Raw genomic sequence first — 18,240 nt, 5'->3', positions numbered from 1 at the left:
GCTGCCACTATGATAATTCCGCCACTGCCTCAAAGTCAACTTCTGAGGATTAGAAGAAATTGTACTGACATTTCAGATTACTATCTCCAAGCCGATGCATTAAAATCTAGGTTTGTAGATAAAGTTTACCAACCCTCAGGCGTTTAAGAAAAAATTAGGAAAATAACGTTGATAGATAGGAACACACTTATGACTGTACAACCGAAACGGATTGTAGAATCCAAACATAAAAACTATTTTTTAACCACATTTTCTGTCCAACATAGACAGATAAAAGACATCATACAGAAACATTGGGGAGTGTTAAAAAATGACCCAGTTTTGGGCCCCACACTTCCAATAAGAGCGGGAGTCATTTACAGAGGTGCACTGTCCCTAAAGGGACAGATTGCCCCTAATGTAAGTGACAGCCCTATTACTCCTAGTTTTTTTCCATTATCAAAAGCCTTTCACCCATGTCGCAGGTGTAAGGTGTGTGCCCACAATATCTGGGCGCAAAAAAAAAACTACAACTTTCAAATCAACTTCTACCTCTATATTATACCCCATGAAGCCAAGAAGTGCATTGTGTACCTTATCACCTGCCCTTGTGGAAAGCAATACATTGGCCGTACCATACAAACTTTTTCCATAAGGGTAGGTGAACACATAACCAGTATCAAAAAGGGACGGACTAATCATACTGTGCCATGGCACTACTTACACCATCATAATAAAAACCCAATGGGTACCAGCATTGATAGTAGGGATGAGCCGAACATCCCCCCGGTTCGGTTCGCATCAGAACCTTCGAACGGACAGAACGTTCACGCAAACTTTAGAACCCCATTGAAGTCTATGGGACTCGAACATTCAAAATCAAAAGTGCTAATTTTAAAGGCTAATATGCAAGTTATTGTCTAAAACGGGTTTGGGGACCCAGGTCTTGCCCCATGGAACATGTATCAATGCAAAAAAAAGTTTTAAAAACGTCCGTTTTTCGGGAGCAGTGATTTTAATGATGCTTAACCACTTGAGGACCGCCTCCTGCACATATACCTCGGCAGAATGGCACGGCTGGACACAAGCACGTACCTGTACGTCCTCTAAGTGCCCAGCTGTGGGTCGCGGGCACGCGCCCGCGACCCGGTCCGAAGCTCCGCGGCCGCGGGACCCGCAGACCCGATCGCCGCCAGAGTCCCGCGATCGGTCCCCGGAGCTGAAGAACGGGAAGAGCTGTGTGTAAACACAGCTTCCCCGTTCTTCACTGTGGCGCTGTCATTGATCGTCTGTTCCCTGATACAGGCAATCAATGACATCACACGCCCTGCCCCTCTACAGTTAGAAACACATATGAGGTCGCACTTAACCCCTTTAGCGCCCCCTAGTGGTTAACTCCCAAACTGCAATTGTAATTTTCACAGTAAACAATGGAATTTTTGACAATGGTCCCAAAAATTTGTCAAAATTGTCCGATGTATCCGCCATAATGCCGCAGTCATGAAAAAAAAACGCTGATCGCCGCCATTAGTAGTAAAAAATAATTTATTAATAAAAATGCAATAAAACTAGCCCCTATTTTGTAAACGCTATAAATTTTGCGCAAACCAATCGATAAACGCTTATTGCGATTTTTTTTTACCAAAAATATGTACAAGAATACGTATCGACCTAAACTGAAACATTTTTTATTTTTTTTTATCTTTTTTGGGGGTATTTATTATAGCAAAAAGTAAAAAATATAGTTTTTTTTTCTCAAAATTGTCGCTCTATTTTTGTTTATAGCGCAAAAAATAAAAACCGCAGAGGTGATTAAATACCACCAAAAAAAAAGGACGCCAATTTTGTTTGGGAGCCACATTGCACGACCGCACAATTGTCAGTTAAAGCAACGCAGTGCCGAATCGCAAAAACTGGCCAGGTCCTTTACCTGCGTAATGGTCCGGGTCTTAAGTGGTTAACCACTTAAAGGGGTTATAAAGGAAAACATTTTTTTTCGTAATAAGCATCCTTTACCTGCAGACATTCCTCTTTTCACTTCCTCATTGTTCGTTTTTGCTCAAAAGTTGCTCCATTTCTTCTCTGTTCTGTTCACTTCCTGCTTGTCTGATTTTACTGACCACCGTGATGGGAGGCTTTACTGCGGTGGTCAGTAACGTGCTCAGTGGCGGCCCAACCATAGGGGCGCCCGGGCGCCGCCCCCCCTCCTGTAGTCACCTCCTGTAGTTTCTTAAAGGGGCCGTTTTTAAAACGGCCCCTTTAAGAAAACATTTTTTTTTTTAAAAATGTCCTTTAACTAAGTGTATTTTTTTGGGGCGCCGGACAAACTGCACTATGGGAACCGCCACGTCAATGTAATCATGGGATTGCAGACGTGGCGCCTAATTAGCTGGATTATAACCCGCCTTTTGGCGCAATCAAAATCGCAGATTGGCTTCTGTTTGTGGAAACACTATGGGCAGGCTGCGGGGTATTGCTGTTTACTTGTAGAGTGGTTACTTCCTGGTCCAGACGAAAACCGGAAGTGAGGTCAGCAGCTCTGTTCTTTGCAATGCATGGCCCAGACAGAGATGAAAACAAGGTGAGAGAGAGCCGTCACGGTTTGTGAACATGCTTTGTCCTTGCTATACAGCACCCAGCAGATGGATAGGAAATACAGTATTACAGAGTCTGTATGTCTTATGGCTGCTTTGGTCATGGAAAGAGGATAGAATTCCAAGTCCAACGTGTATTGGATGTTCAGTATACTCCTTTATGAAGTGTCTGGCAGTGTGTTGTACAGTAGCTGGGACAAGTGTGTCCTGTAGCAGCTGTTATCCTCCTGTGAACAGAATCACAGGTTCCCTGTCTAATATTTGAACTCCTAGCTCAGTCTGTTATGTGGACCTTGTACTGTGCTCTCTGACTGCCGTGCAGTCAGTGACGTCACTAGGGTTGGTGTCACCCGGTGCGGTAAAACATGGTGTCACCCCCCCTCTGTCTAGGCTGCCCAGCACCAAGCAAGCAGCGCACGGGCATGGAGCGCACCCCAAACCAGCCCCTGTAAATGATAGTATAGGGCAGTATAGTGGCAGGTTAGGGTAGTATAGAGTGGTATAGTGGCAGGTTGGTGTAGTGGGGTGGTATAGGAAAGGTTAAGGTGGTATAGGGCATGTTGGGGTGATATAGGGTAGTTTGGGGTGGTATAGGGCAAGTTAGGGTTGCATGGGGCAGGTTGGGGTGGTATAGGGCAAGTTAGGGTGGCATAGGGTAAGTTGGGATGGCATGGGAAGGTTGGGGTGGTACAGGGCAAGTTAGGGTGGCATTGGGCAGGTTGGGGTGGTATAGGGCAAGTTATGGTGGCATAGGGCAGATTGGGGTGGTCTAGGGCAAGTTAGGGTGGCACAGGGCAAGTTAGGGTGGCATGGGAAAGTTTGGGGTGGTACAGGGCAGGCTGGGGTGGTACAGGGCAGGCTGTGGTGGCACAGGGCAGGCTGGGTGGTACAGGGCAGGCTGGAGTGGTATAGGGCAGGCTGGGGTGGTACAGGGCAGGCTGGGGTGGTACAGGGCAGGCTGGGATTGCATAGGGCAGGTTGGGTGGTACAGGGTAGGCTGGCATTGCACAGGGCAGGCTGGGTGGTACAGGGTAGGCTGGGTGGTACAAGGTAGGCTGTGGTGGCACAGTGCATCTTGGAACTCTATGTAGTGACACTGCAGAGTAACTTACTTACATAGCATGAATGCAGATGAAGACACGGGCTTGTGGGCGGGGCTGCTGTGTCCTCACGTCTAGCTGCTTGAGTCTGTGGAAGGAGAAGAGGAGGCAGCCACACCCACAGCTCCGCCCACCAACTCCGGCTCACATGGGGATAGCCTGACTGAGGAATGTTACAGGCAGCCTCCCCGCACGGCTAGATGCCCTGCTCGCACCAACAGCAACTGCGTTTATGGGCAAAAACACAGCAAACGTGCAGTAAGATCGACTGAGTTTATGGGCAAAAACACAGCAAACGTGCAGTAAGATCAACTGCGTTTATGGGCAAAAACACAGCAAACGTGCAGTTAGATCGACTGAGTTTATGGGCAAAAACACAGCAAACGTATAGTAAGATCGACTGAGTTTATGGGCAAAAACACACAAACGTGCAGTAAGATCGACTGCGTTTATGGGCAAAAACACAGCAAACGTATAGTAAGATCGACTGAGTTTATGGGCAAAAACACAGCAAACGTGCAGTAAGATCGACTGCGTTTATGGGCAAAAACACAGCAAACGTGCAGTAAGATCGACTGCGTTTATGGGCAAAAACACAGCAAACGTGCAGTAAAATCGACTGCGTTTATGGGCAAAAACACAGCAAATGTATAGTAAGATCGACTGAGTTTATGAGCAAAAACACAGCAAACGTGCAGTAAGATCGACTGCGTTTAGCCCCCATTCACATCTAGGCGTTTTTACGCCTGTAGCGCTACGCCGCTGCCGCCAGAGGGCTGAAAACACATTTCCCTCTATGGAGATGGTTCACATCTCCACGCCGAACGCCGGACGCCTGACGCCTGCCGCCTGAAAAAAGGTCCCGGACCTTTTTTTCAGGCGTCTTTCGGCGTTCGGCTAGGAGATGGGAAGCATCTCCATAGAGGGGGTCAATCTGGGGCACATCTAGGCGGACAATACCGGCGTTTTGTCGCCGCAAATCGCGGTACAAAACGCCGCTATTTGTACCGCGATTTGCGGCGACAAAACGCCGCGATTTCGTCCGCCTAGATGTGAATGGAGCCTTATGGGCAAAAACACAGCAAACGTGCAGTAAGATTGACTGCGTTTATGGGCAAACACACAGCAAACGTGCAATAAGATCGACTGTGTTTATGGGCAAAAACACAGCAAACGTGCAGTATGATCGACTGCGTTTATGGGCAAAAACACAGCAAACGTGCAGTAAGATCGACTGAGTTTATGGGCAAAAACACAGCAAACGTGCACTAACAGCAACTGAGTTTATGGGCTAAAACACAGCAAAGGTGCAGTAAGATCGACTGAGTTTATGGCCAAAAACACAGCAAATGTGCAGTATGATCGACTGCGTTTATGGGCAAAAACACAGCAAACGTGCAGTAAGATCGACTGAGTTTATGGGCAAAAACACAGCAAACGTATAGTAAGATCGACTGAGTTTATGGCCAAAAACACAGCAAATGTGCAGTATGATCGACTGCTTTTATGGGCAAAAACAGCAAACGTATAGTAAGATCGACTGAGTTTATGGGCAAAAACACAGCAAACGTATAGTAAGATCGACTGAGTTTATGGCCAAAAACACAGCAAACGTGCAGTATGATCGACTGCGTTTATGGGCAAAAACACAGCAAATGTATAGTAAGATCGACTGAGTTTATGGCCAAAAACACAGCAAACGTGCAGTATGATCAACTGCGTTTATGGGCAAAAACAGCAAACGTATAGTAAGATCGACTGAGTTTATGGACAAAAACACAGCAAACGTGCAGTATGATCGACTGCGTTTATGGGCAAAAACACAGCAAACGTATAGTAAGATCGACTGAGTTTATAGCCAAAAACACAGCTAACGTGCAGTATGATCGACTGTGTTTCTGGGCAAAAACACAGCAAACGTATAGTAAGATCGACTGAGTTTATTTCCAAAAACACAGCAAACTTGCAGTATGATCGACTGCGTTTATGGGCAAAAACACAGCAAACGTATAGTAAGATCGACTGAGTTTATGGCCAAAAACACAGCAAACGTGCAGTATGATCAACTGTGTTTATGGGCAAAAACAGCAAACGTATAGTAAGATCGACTGAGTTTATAGCCAAAAACACAGCAAATGTGCAGTATGATCGACTGTGTTTATGGGCAAAAACACAGCAAACGTATAGTAAGATCGACTGAGTTTATTTCCAAAAACACAGCAAACTTGCAGTATGATCGACTGCGTTTATGGGCAAAAACAGCAAACGTATAGTAAGATCGACTGAGTTTATGGCCAAAAACACAGCAAACGTGCAGTATGATCGACTGCGTTTATGTGCAAAAACACGGCAAACGTGCAGTAAGATCGACTGCGTTTATGGGCAAAAACACAGCAAACGTATAGTAAGATCGACTGAGTTTATGGCCAAAAACACAGCAAACGTGCTTTAACAGCGACTGCGTTTATGTGCACATAAATAACACACGTGCAGTAACAGCTAATGCGTGTATGTGCAATTATATAGCACACATGTCATGCAGTAACAGCAACTGCGTGTATGTGTGCAATTAAATAGCACACGTCCACTAACACTGAGTACTATGTTTAAGTTTAAACTAAACTGCATGCAGGCAATACAACACGTTAGAGCACTGCAGCTAGCACAAAGAAATTGCCTAACCAGTGGCGGCCCGTCCATAGGGGGCGCCCGGGCGCCGCCCCCCCTCCCCCAGCCAGTAAAAAAAAAAAAAAAAAAAAAACTTTTTTTTTTTTTTTTTAAACATGTCCCTTTAAAAAAACGAAAAAAAAAAAAAATCCTTATGTGCACTGTGTCCCGGCACCGGGCGCCGGGCATAGTGCGGTTTGGGTAGAGCTACGTCTGTGCAATTGCAGACGAGGCGCTACACTGGCAGCTAAAATATGCCTTTGTGGCGCAAACCGACGCGCCACTATTTCCGGAGCGATGGCCGGGCGGGTGCAGTGAGTGCATACAGTGCATAGAACTATTTCACATCCCCAGTGGGCGGTGCTTTCTTTCACAGTCTCCAAGCACAGGAAGTGACCTCAGCGCTGCAGCTCAATAGAACACGCACGGCCTGAGTGAGAGGATCTGCTGCAAAGAGGTAGGGAACTAACTGAAGCCATGCCTTCCCCCCCAGTCCCCCATGTGAGAAATATATTTTCGGGCAAAATCGCGGCACCCTCCAGCACTAACCCCCCCCACTTATTAAAACTTTTTTAATGTACCATCTGGCCGAATAGGCGGCCGTCAGGACCCCCCCCCCCCCCCCCCCCCCCCCCCTGCTTATTGAAAGTTTCTGGGCGGTTGTCACTAATAATGATTTTTAATGTTCAATGCAATGCATATTATGGGTGAAATGCCAGCTGTCAGCAGCCTGAGCCCAGGAGAAGATGGGGAACTACAAGTCCCAGCAGGTTATAATATAAGGCTCCTAGGTGGATGGGTGTCTTATATTATAACCTGCTGGGACTTGTAGTTCCCCATCTTCTCCTGGGCTCAGGTGCATGCAATCCACCATCTATGGGACTACAAGTCCCAGCAGTGAGAAAAACTAGACAAAGATGATGGATTGCATGCACCTGAGCCCCAGGAGACGATGGAGAACTACAAGTCCCAGCAGGTTATATAAAGCTCCGAGGTGGATGGATGACTGGACAGTGACACAGTGGGGACAATTGGCACAGCGACAATTAAAGGGCACAGTGGTGACAATTGGCACAGTGACCACAATTGATGGCATGGCACAGTGGCTGCATTTGATGGCATGGTACAGTGGCTGCATTTGATGGCATGGCACAGTGGTGACAATTGATGGCACAGTGACCACAATTGATGGCATGGCACAGTGGTGACAATTGATGGCACAGTGACCACAATTGATGGCATGGCACAGTGGCGACAATTGATGGCATGGTACAGTGGCTGCATTTGATGGCATGGCACAGTGGTGACAATTGATGGCACAGTGACCACAATTGATGGCATGGCACAGTGGTGACAATTGATGGCACAGTGACCACAATTGATGGCATGGCACAGTGGCTGCATTTGATGGCATGGTACAGTGGCTGCATTTGATGGCATGGCACAGTGGTTACAATTGATGGCACAGTGACCACAATTGATGGCATGGCACAGTGGTGACAATTGATGGCACAGTGACCACAATTGATGGCATGGCACAGTGGCTGCATTTGATGGCATGGTACAGTGGCTGCATTTGATGGCATGGCACAGTGGTGACAATTGATGGCACAGTGACCACAATTGATGGCATGGCACAGTGGCTGCATTTGATGGCATGGTACAGTGGCTGCATTTGATGGCATGGTACAGTGGCTGCATTTGATGGCATGGTACAGTGGCTGCATTTGATGGCATGGTACAGTGGCTGCATTTGATGGCATGGCACAGTGGTGACAATTGATGGCACAGTGACCACAATTGATGGCATGGTACAGTGGCTGCATTTGATGGCATGGCACAGTGGTGACAATTGATGGCACAGTGACCACAATTGATGGCATGGCACAGTGGTTGCATTTGATGGCATGGCACAGTGGTGCGAATTGATGGAACAGTGGCTGCATTTGATGGGCACAGTGAGGCTGCGATTTTTTTTTCTTCGTTTGCGCCCCCCCAAAAATTTTGAGCACCAGCCGCCACTGTGCCTAACAATAGGAATAGCTGATCTTGCTAAGCTATACAGTGTATAAATATATGTGCAACGCTAGGATGTATATATATCCTCTACACACTGCAAATTTAACTATACTGACTAGCCTTCCTGCTCTATCTATCTATATATCTATCTGTCTATCTATCTATCTGGTAGAAAAGACACTGGGGTAGATTCAGATAGATTAGCGGATCTTTAGATCCGCGTAATCTATCTGATTTACGATCCACCGGCGCAAATTTGAGAGGCTAGTGCTGTATTCAGAAAGCACTTACCTCAAAACTTGCGGCGGCGTATCGTAAATCCCCCGGCGGAATTCAAATTCCGCGGCTAGGGGGAGTGTAGTATTTAAATCAGGTGCGTCCCCGTACCGATTTAACTGCGCATGTGCCGTCCGCGAATTTTCCCGGCGTGCATTGCTCCCAACGACGTCGCTAGGACGTCATTGGTTTCGGCGTGAGCGTAACTTGCGTCCAGCGCTTTTCTGAATTGTCTTACGCAAACGACGTAAAAATTCAAAACTCGGCGCGGGATCGACGGCCATACTTAACATAGGATATGCCGCATATAACAGGGGTAACTATATGCCGGAAAAAGCTGAACGCAAGCAACGTAAAAAAAAAGCGACGGGCAGGCGTTCGTTTCTGAATCGGCGGAAATCGGCATTTGCATATTCGTCGCGTAAAAAAATCGAAGCGCCACCTATCGGCCGGCCGGGAATTGCAGCCTAAGATCCGACGGTGTAAGTCACTTACACCTGTCGGATCTTAGGGGGATCTATGCGGAACCTGATTCTATGAATCAGCCGCATAGATCCGACCATTGGATCTCGGAGATACACCGTCGTATCTCTATCTGAATCTGCCCCACAGTGTCTCTATCTATCTCTCTCTCTCTAACTGACTGTCTGACTTCTCTTTAACAAAGCCGGAACACACTACACGAGGCTGCCTTGTAGGCGGCCTTATATAGTGTGGGGCGTGTACTAAACCCCCTGAGCCATAATTGGCCAAAGCCACCCTGGCTTTGGCCAATTATGGTTCTTCGTTTTTTGGATGCTGTGATTGGCCAAGCATGCAGGGTCATGGTGCATGCTTGACCAATCATCAGCGCGCAACGCCGCAGTGAATTATGGCCCGACGCGCGTCACTTGAATTTGGCGCGAACGACCCGTTTTGTTCGAAATTCGTCGAACGTACGAACAGACGATGTTCGAGTCGAACATATGTTCGTGTCGAACACAAAGCTCATCCCTACTCTACACACTGTGGGCTAGATTCAGCATTGAATTACGCCGGCGTATCTATAGATACGCTGCGTAAATTCAAAGCTGCGTCTGCGTATCTTTTTTTCTGTATTCAGAAAGCAAGATACGCCGACATTAGCCTAAGATCCAACTGGCGTAAGTCTCTTACACCGTCGTATCTTAGGGTGCATATTTACGCTGGCCGCTAGGTGGCGCTTCCGTCGTTTTTGGCGTAGAATATGCAAATCACCTAGATACGGCGATTCACAAATTTACGTACGCCCGGCGCAATTTAGTTACGTCGTTTACGTTAGGCTTTTTCGGCGTAAGGTTACTCCTGCCATTAGGAGGCGCAGCCAATGTTAAGTATGGACGTCATTTCGAGCATGCGCACTGGGATTCTTTATATGCGGGGTCACCATTAATTTAGATAAAACACGCCCCCCTCATCCTCATTTGAATTAGGCGCGCTTACGCCGGCCCCATTTACGCTACGCCGACGTAAGTAGGGAGGCAAGTGCTTTGTGAATACAGCACTTGCCTCTCTAACTTACGGCGGCGCAGCGTAAATACGATACGCTGCGGCGCTGTAACAATGCGCGCCCCTACCTGAATCTAGCCCTGTAAAACATTTTTTTACGTGGAAAAAACAACTTTATTCATTTAAAACACATATTACAAAACAGGTCAAACACTTTTGACAATAAAAATACAGTGTCATAATGTGAAATGCATGCTAATTTTTTTGGTTACTTAGATACCATGGGTCCTATATTCACATGGTCACGAGGACAAAGGAGCATTTTAATATGGAACAATCTCTAGGTAAGGCACAATCAGACACACGTTTCTCCATCCTCTAGCCATCTGTCCCAGACCCTGGAATACTTTTGTGTGGAGCCCCTGTGTGTTTAGATCAGTTTCTTGAATGGTAAAGTGTCATTAACAGCCTTTTTCCACATCAGTAGGGTGGGGGGCAAATCCTGCATCCATCTCTGGGCAATTACTTTACGAGCCAAAAATAATGTTTCAGATATGAAGATTGTGTGATATTTATCCACCTCTGCATCAGGCAACAGCCCCAAGACACACAACTTAGGGTCAAGTACCACAGGGAATCCCATATTGTCATGCAGAAATCGGACAACCTGCGTCCAGTAAGTCTGAATATTTGGACAACTCCAAATGAGATGATAAAACGTGGCACTCGTGGACCGACACAGACGACAGGTCGGACTGGATGTGTGGTGGAACTTTGCCAGTCTCAGCGGCGTCAGATAGGCTCTATGAACAATGTAAAGTTGCGTCAGTCTGTCAGACAGTTTAGGTGATGTAGTCTTGGTCCCCTCCAGTATTTCATCCCAGTCTGCCCCCTCTATTGGCCCTACATCCTGCTCCCAAGCCGTCTTAGCCTTCTGAGTAACGGCTACTGTACCCCGATGTCTAATGGTGCGGTATAGGTGCAAACATTTTTTAGAGGGATTGCTCCCCAAAACAATATCTAGCACCGGCGGGGGTTCTGTCTCTACCGCCAGAGATGGCAGCTGGGTTCGGAGTGCATGACGGAGCTGCAAGTATTTAAATACTAAGTGCTGTGGGAGCGAGAATTCCTCTCTAAGGGCATGAAACTGCTTAATCCCTGAGACTGATAGGACTTGGTGTAGGTATATTATTCCATGTCTGTCCCACACCACGAGTCAGGGACCCCTGCTAGCTCTGGCATATGGCTGTTAAGCCACAATGGGGTATGGGAATAAAATTTCCCGACATTCTGTTTTTTAAGGGATATTTCCCAAATCTGTTGGTGATGCTTTAACATCCCCGAGCCGTGTCTTGCGGCCTGTTTTTGCGTTTGTTTCCCAAGGAAGATTGCCTGAAGTGGTGTATGCGCCGGGTGCCCGGGTTTGTCGCAAACTAGAGCCCTATAGCGTTGAAGTTCCGAGGTATTAAAGTGATAGAAGTGAGAGAGCTGCGAGGCCAGGTAATAGTCATGGTGATCCGGGAGGGATCCCATATCCGTCGGGTTCTTTAAAGTGTGCCAAGCAAGTTTGTGTCTACCACCCCAAATGAAGGAATTCAGAATAGCTTCCATTTGTTTGAAGATTTTTAAGGGAATGTATAGAAGGGCGTGCCACACCATGTATAAAATTTGGGGCAAAATAATCATTTTTATAATATTTATGCGCCCCATCACCCCTAAGGGTAATCTAGCCCACGTTTGCATTTTGAGTTTGATCATGCCAAACAACGGTGCCACATTCAGAGGTGTATAATCTGTCAGTCTCCTGGTGACCTCAACCTGGACACTCTGGAGAGCGGCAGTGGAGGGGTGACCACAGGGGGGGGGAGACATCTATGGGGAGAATTTGGGACTTATCCCAATTAATGCGCAGTCCCGAATAGCCACCAATTTGTTCTATAAGTCGCAGCGCTGTTTTTAGTGATGGTCCCTGATCTGCCAGGTATAAAATAGTATCATCCGCGTATAGGCCTATCTTATCAACTGTGTTACCCCGACGCAAACCCTGAATATCAGGGTGTGCTCTAATGGCGATAGCCAGTGGTTCAGCGGCCAAGGCATACAGCAAAGGGGAGAGGGGACATCCCTGACGAGTGCCCCTCTCCAGAGGAAACCGCTCTGAGAGCCATCCATTAACAAAGATTCTTGCCTTGGGAGTCTGGTAGAGAAGTTGCACCCATTTTATGAAATGCGGTCCAAAGCCATAATTATGTAAACATTCCCATAGGTAGGGCCACTCAACTGAGTCAAAGGCCTTGGCCGTATCTAGTGCCACCACCACCCTTGTTACATAGTTACATAGTTACATAGTTAGTCAGGTTGAAAAAAGACACAAGTCCATCCAGTTCAACCACAAAAAACAAAAAAACAAGTTTTCGTGACGTGCCTGAATATCGTGACGTGCCTGAGTTATCGTGACGTGCCTGAATATTCATGTACAATCGTCTAATGTTCATGGCAATGTTCTTCCCCGGCATAAACCCTGTTTGCTCCATATGAATAAGTGACAGTATGGCCGCATTCAACCTAGTTGCTAATATTTTAGCTAAGATTTTAATATCCACCTGTAGTAGCGAAATTGGCCGATAAGATTCCGGGTAGTGGGGGTCCTTACCAGGTTTGGGGAGTACTATGATTTGGTCTTCTTGCATAGATTCAGGGAGTATGTTTGTATTAAAGATAGACTGATACAGGGCCTTTAACTTAGGAACAAGTATATCGGAGTATGTATCAAAGAATTCCAGAGGGAGTCCGTCCATACCTGGCGCTTTAGATTTGGCTAATTGGGCAATCGCCTCAGCAATGTCATTTGCCGTAATAGGTGCATCTAATAGTTTAACCTGCTCTTGTTTAAGGCGAGGAAACTGAATAGTGGCCAAATAGGACCGTAGTTCCTCATGTGTGTGAGTTCCCTGGGACCTATAGAGGGTACTATAGAATTGCTGAAATTTAGCTGCAACTTGACTCGGGTCGGTAATACTACTCCAATTAGGGCCAGTAAGCGAAACCACAACCGGTGGCTTGTCATCCAAGTGAGCCAGATAGGCCAGCAGTTTCCCCGCCCTCTCCCCCTGCTCATACATTCTCTACCTGCAGAAAAAACCTGCTGTTTAGCTTTTTCCGTGTGCAATTGTATAACCACACGTGACTGGAGTCTGACTCTATCAAGATTTTCAGGGGTTGGGCTGGCTAAATACTCAGCTTCTAAATCTCGAAATTTGTTACAGACAGTAAATTGGTAGAAACACTTTTATGTCTATTTATTCTGGCGGATAATAGCCTGCGGGCGTGCGCTTTAAAGTTGTCCCATCGTGAATTGAGGATATAGGGCCCCTGCAGTCTATCAAAAAAGAAGAGCAATTCTCTCGTAATGGACTAATGGTTCGTGAGGACTGACAACCAGTGGGGGTTAAGTCTCCACAGGCGTTCAGGGGAGGCCACCCGAAGAGACACCGTCATCCAGCACGGGGAGTGGTCTTACTGGATCCTGGGGGCAACCCCTGAACCCGTGACCCTAGGCAGCAGCGCCCTGAAAACGAGAATATAATCAATCCTGGACATTGTGCTGTGGCTCGCCGAGTAACATGTATATGCTCTGGTCGTGGGGTTGTTGTGTCTCCAGATGTCAATGAGGACAAACTCCGTCAACGTACGGCACAGTCTAGTGTGTAATGGCTCGTCCGGGCCAGGGTCAGCCCACATAGGCCGATCAAGTGCTGGCGTCATTGTGTTGTTGAAGTCCCCCAGCCACACCACCGTTAGCGATGGGTACTGAGCCATGAAGGCAAGGCCCTCCGTCACCACATCTGCCCTGTAAGGGGGGGAATGTAGCTAGCTATAATTAGTATAGGGGCACCCCCCACAGTGGCATGCATAAAGAGGTATCTACCCTGCCGATCTGACACCACCGACACCAGCTCAAAAGGAGTGGATTTAGCAACCAGCACCGTAGCCCCTCTAGACATATTGGTATGTGTGCTATGGTATGCCCACCCCACCCAGGGGCATTTCAAGGCTGCCTGTAAGTGACCCGTGATATGCGTTTCTACCAAAGCGATGATGTCAGCCCTCTGACCCTTAATATAGTTCAGTACAGCCGTACGTTTGATTTTATCCCGCATTCCTCGCACATTCCATAGTAGGAATTTAATATCTGCAATATTGCCTAGTGGTATACCCTGTGTGCACAGATTCGCTAGGTATCATCTCTATCAAGAAGGGTCTCCGGATCAGCATGCAGACACCTATACATTTTACAGGCAGTTCCCGTGCTGATGCGGTTCTATCATACACATAACCAACCAAACATATCGTATATATACAGTAGTAAGTGCCCGTTCAAAATCATTCCAAGTACATAACATGTGCACAATGGTGCCAACATTCCCAATGCTTTGATCCAGGGATCCAGCATTTTCCTTCCCTCCCAGCTTCTCACCTCCCCAACTTGGTGGAAGCATACAGTCCCTTGCAACCTTGTGGGGCCCGCCAGCATCTGGCAATAACAACAGTACTCACATCATCAGGCCATGCAGTTTATCCAGTCATCCGGGCATCTTCGTTGATCCAGCCAGTGCGCCGCCGATTTTGGGTCTTCAAAAAACAGGGCTTTGCCATCCTCCTCCACTCTCAATCTGGCTGGGAACAACATAGCATATTTAAGGTGGACCACCCTGAGCCGCCGCTTCACATCCTGGAATTGTGCCCTCTTTCTTTGGACCTCATTAGAGAAGTCGGGGAACATCGCGACATGGCCGTTTCCCAGGGCAATGTTACCTCTCTCTCTAGACAACCAAAGGATTTTATCTCTGTCTCTGAAATTAAGAAACTTGGCGATGAAGGTCCTGGGGGGGGCTCCCACAGGTGGAGGTTTGGCTGGGATGCGGTGCGCCCGTTCCACTGCAAACATATCAGAAAAGGCTTCTCTTCCAAAATGTTGGATCAGGAGGGATTCCAAGAATTCAGCGGGGTTGTTACCTTCAGCCTTTTCAGGTAGACCGATGAACCGGAAGTTGCAGCGTCTCAAGCGGTTTTCCATGTCTTCCTGATGGGCGTGTAGCTGGCGGATCTGGTGTTGCAGGTCTTCTGTAGTGCGGCTCAGGGGATGCAGGATGTCCTCTGCCACTCCGATGCGCGTCTCGGCCTCGGTGACTCTGTCTTTTACCTTAGATAGGTCCTGGCGCAGGAGAGAGATGTCAATCTTGACCTCATCTACTTTGGCGGTAAGTGTCCTCTGCAGCGACGCAATGGCATCTAGGACCCTGGCTGTATCCGCGCCCTGCTGGACTGTCGCAGAGCTTGTGGCATTGCCGTCCTTGGCCTGCGGCTCCTGATCTTGATGGCGGTATTTTGCCAGCTTGTCCACCGCCTCAGAGGTCCTCTTCGGCGGAGACATGTTCCCCCCTCGCTCTGGAGTGTAAACTGGCCCTGAGTGGCTGTAGATGGCCGCTGCTTTAAAATAAAGGTCAACACCACAGACCATGCCCCAGGGCAACTGCAGGGCCTGTCTGCACTACCCCCGCAACCTCAGGCAGATTAGTGTCCGTGCCAGGTGATGATGTTCCCCTGGGTAGTCGGGGAGAAGTAAGCAGCTGCCTCTCCAGACAGCAGGCCGAAGGGGGATGGACTTCTGAGGTGCAGGGAGAACAGGTAAAAGTTTTGGAGGCCTCCTCCGGGTGGGCCAAGATGGTCACCGACCCGAGAACCAGGCCGCAGTAAAAACAGGGCGATGTGTGCCACGGTGATGTCCCCAGGCCTTCCGGTCGCTTTTACAGGAGGCGATGAGGTGTTGAGGCGTCAGGGGGAGCAGTATTGTAGGCAGGAGGCCACCGCCGGGAGGACCAATATGGCTGCCGACACGAGGTGCAGGCCGGAATCACGGCCCTTCTAGCAGCTGAAACAAGGTGCGGTGCGCCACGGCGGTGTCCCCAGGCTGCCCGTTCCAGGAGGTGATGGAGTGTCAAGGAGTCAGGGGGAGCAAACGTGTCAGTCGGGAGCCGCCGACCAAGATGGCCGCCACTCCGCAACTAGGCCGAAGCCGTTGCCTTTCCCAGAGCAAGTCCCCGGTCCGGAGAGTCTGTCCACAGCGGTCCCGTGCGGCGTTCCCTCGATCTGGCAGGCTCGAGGGGCAGCAGATGATGCAGCACAGGTCCCCGGTTACACGTAATGGCTTCAGATGCCCAGGATGCAGGTAGGATTAACTAATCAGGATGATGGGTCAGCAGAGCTCTCTCTAATAGCGTCCTACTCCATTGCTTTCCAGGCCACGCCCCTAGCCCTGTAAATTTAACTAAACTGACTAGCCTGCCTGCTCTATCTATCTATCTATCTATCTATCTATCTATCTGGTAGAAAAGACACTGTGGCCCGGATTCAGAAAGGAGATACGACAGCGTATCTCCGGATACGCCGTCGTATCTCTGAGTGTGCGGCGTCGTATCTATGCGACTGATTCATAGAATCAGTTACGCATAGATTTCCCTAAGATCTGACCAGCGTAAGTGTCTTACACCATCGTATCTTAGGCTGCATATTTACGATGGCCGCTAGGTGGCGCTTCCGTATATTTATGCAAGGAATATGCAAATGAGCTAGATACGCCGATTCAGAAACGTACGTCCGGCCGATGCATTTTTTTACGACGTTTACGTTAGGCTTTTTCCGGCGTAAAGTTACCCCTGCTATATGAGGCGTAGCGGATGTTAAGTATGGACGTCGTTCCCGCGTCGAGTTTTTAAAATTTTACGTCGTTTACGTAAGTCGTTCGCGAATAGGGCTGTACGTAAGTTACGTTCACGTCTAAAGCATTGACGATTTGCGGCGTAATTTCGAGCATGCGCACTGGGATTTTTTCACGAACGCCGCATGCACCGTTCATAAAAAACGTCAAATACGCAGGGTCACAGTTAATATACATAAAACGCGCCCACATCATTCACATTTGAATTAGGCTTGCTTACGCTGTCACACATACGTTACGCCGCCGTAACTAAGGGCGCAAGTTGTTTCTGAATACAGAACTTGCGCCCTAATTTACGGCGGCGTAACGTATCTGAGATACGTTACGCCACCCGGAAAGATACACCAATGTATCTGAAACCGGCCCACTGTCTCTATCTCGCTCTCTCTAACTGACTGACTGACTTCTCTTTAACAAAGCCGGAACACACTACACGCGGCCGCCTTGCACTATAGTGTGGGGCGTGTACTAAACCCCTGAGCCATAATTGGCCAAAGCCACCCTGGCTTTGGCCAATTATGGTTCTTTGTTTTTTGAGCGCTGTGATTGGCCAAGCATGCAGGGTCATGGTGCATGCTTGACCAATCATCAGCGCGCAATGCCGCAGTGAATTATGGGCCGTTGCGCGTCACTCGAATTTGGCGCGAACGACCCATTTTCTTCAAAATTCGTTGAACGTACGAACAGACAATGTTCGAGTCGAACATACGTTCAAATCGAACACAAAGCTCATCCCTACCTATGAGGAGGCAATGTCTCCGCATTCTTCTCACTGAACACATTAGTAAATTCATGATACTGAGATGGTATCTCCTGCGGAGCAAGATGAAGCAATGGAGCAACTTCATAGCAAGTCTTTTTACAGTAAGGAGAATGCAGAAGTACAGTTCCTTGGTCCCAAAGGAGAGTGGGCATATGCAGTTTAAGCCATGGTAGACCCAATACAACGAGGAAGAGAGGAGATGGAATAATATCATAGGACAAAAATTCACTGTGATTATCTCCACAAGTTGTCAATAGAGGTTGCGTTTTATACAAGATAGGCCCTGATGCAGAAGGTGTTCTATCAATAAAACTCACAGAAAGGGGAGATGATTTCTTCAAATGTGATTTTTTTTGTGAAGAGAGAAGGCCTGAATCAATGAAGTTACCACATGCGCCTGTATCCAACATATCCTTAACAGAAATTCTAACTTGATCCCACTGTAAAATAAGAAGTAAAAAAATATAAGGGGTGTGCTTGGAAACAAAACAAGTCAATTTGCAAAGGTGAATTGACTTACGTTCGTCCTTTTTCTACAAGAGGACAGGAGGAGATGGCATGGTCCTATGAGGCACAAGAAAGGCAAAGATTGAATGA

General features: G+C 47.8%; 1 protein-coding gene across 1 annotated transcript in view; it reads left to right on the top strand.

The window, feature by feature from the left end:
• The window catches only part of LOC120916886 (latent-transforming growth factor beta-binding protein 3-like), a 2,124,401-nt gene that overhangs the window by 570,750 nt on the left and 1,535,411 nt on the right, over positions 1 to 18,240 (top strand).

This window comes from Rana temporaria, chromosome 11, assembly GCF_905171775.1.
Source record: "Rana temporaria chromosome 11, aRanTem1.1, whole genome shotgun sequence".
NCBI classification, from domain to species: Eukaryota; Metazoa; Chordata; class Amphibia; order Anura; family Ranidae; genus Rana; species Rana temporaria.
The sequence above is the reverse complement of the archived record's forward strand: the minus strand, read 5'-3'. Positions and strand labels throughout refer to the sequence as shown.